The sequence below is a fragment of the Chenopodium album genome, chromosome 8 (genome assembly GCF_948465745.1).
Source record: "Chenopodium album chromosome 8, dcCheAlbu1.1, whole genome shotgun sequence".
NCBI classification, from domain to species: Eukaryota; Viridiplantae; Streptophyta; class Magnoliopsida; order Caryophyllales; family Amaranthaceae; genus Chenopodium; species Chenopodium album.
The window spans coordinates 11,015,633-11,018,431 of record NC_137841.1 but is presented as its reverse complement, the minus strand read 5'-3'; the positions used below and the strand labels follow the sequence as shown (position 1 = coordinate 11,018,431).

General features: G+C 36.3%; 1 non-coding gene across 1 annotated transcript; it reads left to right on the top strand.

Moving 5' to 3' along the window:
• The first annotated feature begins 635 nt into the window (after positions 1-635).
• On the top strand, positions 636-742 carry LOC145556845 (small nucleolar RNA R71). Its single transcript, XR_014091939.1, has one exon. It is a non-coding gene; the product is annotated as a small nucleolar RNA R71 (small nucleolar RNA).
• Positions 743-2,799: the final 2,057 nt, after the last annotated feature.

The window sequence follows — 2,799 nt, the reverse complement described above, 5'->3', positions numbered from 1 at the left end:
GACTGTTCAAAAATATAAATTCAATCAAATACAATTTTTTAAGCACTCTCGGGATTAAATACTGAACCTGACCAATAGTGGCGGTGAAAGGTTGTTCATCATCGGGTTTGGTTTTGGGGAGACATTTTTAGGTGTCTGCAGTTGGTGGATTGAAGAGAGGTCCATCTTGGAAGTAGGAGTTTTCTTGCCTTGGAGGTTGTTGAAGTTGTTGGGATTGAGCTTGGGTTACAAACTCTTTTTCCCTCAAAGTCAAAACTTCACCATGCTTGAGATTGAACTCTCTACAATAGGATGCATCATGATCCATCCCACCATAATGAGCACATGAGAAATCAATGATTTGTAAATGTTTTAAACACAAGCCAACACTTGAGTTCAACTTGGAAAGACCTTCATTCAAGAGCTCAACTATGTGCTTAAGTTGGCCGACTTTCTCCAACAGATAAAGATCTCCTTGATTCCCTTGGGACCTTCCTTGGCCTCCCCAAGAATAGCTAGTAGCCACTTCTTCAATTGTAGCTTTAACTTAGCTTTGAGGGATCTTAATCAATTAGCCACCGGCACCTGCATCAAGATTGGTCCTTGACATTGGCTCCAAGCCATCATAGAAGAATCTCATGAGCAAATTATGGTTAAATTCATGATGAGGACATGCTCTAATCAAATCCTTAAACCTTTCCCATGCTTCCCCAAGAGTTTCATCTGGTTCTTGCTCAAAGGAAGCTATGTTCCTCCTCATTTTTGCGGTTTGCTCATCGGAAATGAACCTCTTGAGAAAGGCCTTCGCAACTTCCTTCCATGTGGTGAGAGAGTTGGGCTTCAAAAGCTTGAGCCATTTCTTTGCTCTTCCAGTGAGATATTGCCGAAAGAGATGCATATGAATGTAATCTTGGCTCACTTAATTTGTTTGCATCATTGCACACAACTCAAGGAATCGGTCCAAATGCTCAATGGGGTCTTCACTTACGCCTCCAGAAAATTGCTCAATTTGCACCATCCTAGCATATTGTGGATGGATTGTGAAATTAGTCTTGGCGGTCGGGAGAAGTATACCACTCGTGAGCTCATAGATTTCCGGATTTCCAAACTCCCTAAAACGAAGGTCAACCTCTTGTCTTGCCATATCTCTCTTTGAATACAACAAAGCTAAGCACACGATTAGCAATGACTAGTAGGATTAAACAAGCAAAATAAAAGAAAGGAAAGAAAATAAAAAGACTCTAACAATAGCAAAAATAAATGTTAAACAAGTCGGTTCCCCGGCAACGGCGCCAAAATTTGATCAAGGGTTAGATAGGTCGTTAAGCTACTACCCTAATCAAATTAATCATTTATAATGCCTAAACCCACACTAAACTAGTTAGTGGCAAGTAAAGGGTCGAACCGCTAGGGAAGCACACTAATTCAACATCAATAATCACTAATGCAAGAGTAAAAAGGGGATTGTTTTTGCTGGTTTTGTTGAGTAAGAACACTAAAACTACAAATAAGCAAGAAAATGATGATTAAAATCAAGGGAAAATGACGCTAGGGATACGGGGGTGTCAAATAGATTAGAAGGAGGGGAATAATGATGATTATCATGAAACACATGTCAAAGAACACAAGATTCTACCTAAAAAATTCATTCTCATGCAATAGTCTAGGCAAATCAATGAAAGAGGTCTACACTAATAAGGATCATTCTCATGCATCCTATTAGTTATAATCAAATCAGGAGAATAAAGAAGCACAATCCATAAAAACTCCACTTTAATAACTCATTCTCATGCAATCATTAAAATAGAGATGATCTTAATCTAGTTCAAATCACTTTCATGCATTTAAACTAGAAAACATCAAATAAAGTGCAACAATAATCTCAAGCTATTAAAAATCATGTCTTTCATCAATTTATGGCATAAGTTCAATCCAACCATCATCATTCATCCAATATCAACTCATATTTTCCACCCCTTCCCCTAGCTAAAAGACTAGCCTAGAGAAGGAAGTTTAAACATAATATCAAAACTAGAAACAAACTCAAAAAACTCAAAACAAAACATGATTAAAAAAAATGAAATCAATAACAACTAGATGAACTAATAAGATTAACAAAAATAAGCAACAATAAATGCAAATAAATAAAGCTAAAGGAAAGTATTAGAGATTACTAAAGAAAGGATTAATGAAAGATGAAAACTTGAATTCTTGCTTGATTGAAAATTAAACTTGAACAAAGTTGAATACTTGGAAGAAAATTGAGCAATAATCTACTTTCTCTCTCTAAAAATTATCTAATCTAACCCTAAGAGAGAGAAGCTCTCCTAAACTAATTAAGAAAATAGCATCCTCGAATTCTCCTTTAATTACCCAAAAAATGGGTATTTATACTAAGCTAAATATAAGAAAAAGAAAAGAGAAAACAAAAGAAAAGAAAATAAAATAATGTAAACTAACTAAAATAAAAAATAACAAAACTAAAATAAAAAAAAAATAAAAAGGAAAACAAAACTTAAAAAACCCCCAAAATCCCATCAGACCCATGAAAATCCCACAAAACTCCCTCATTTCGTGGCTTCTCTGATCTTTGATCTTCTTCACCATCACCGCATCATCAACCATCTTCTTCACCATTCAATCATCATCAACTATAATCGAGCATCAAATCGTGGCCATCCGATTTGCATTAAAATCACGTGAAAAGCTCGTGATTGAACCCACATTTGCGCTCCCGCGAATACGTCGCGCAGAGGTCGCGCAAATGCTACTGTATCATTCTGTTTTTTGGACAGGGCTGTGCACCCGCGAAGCTTCAAT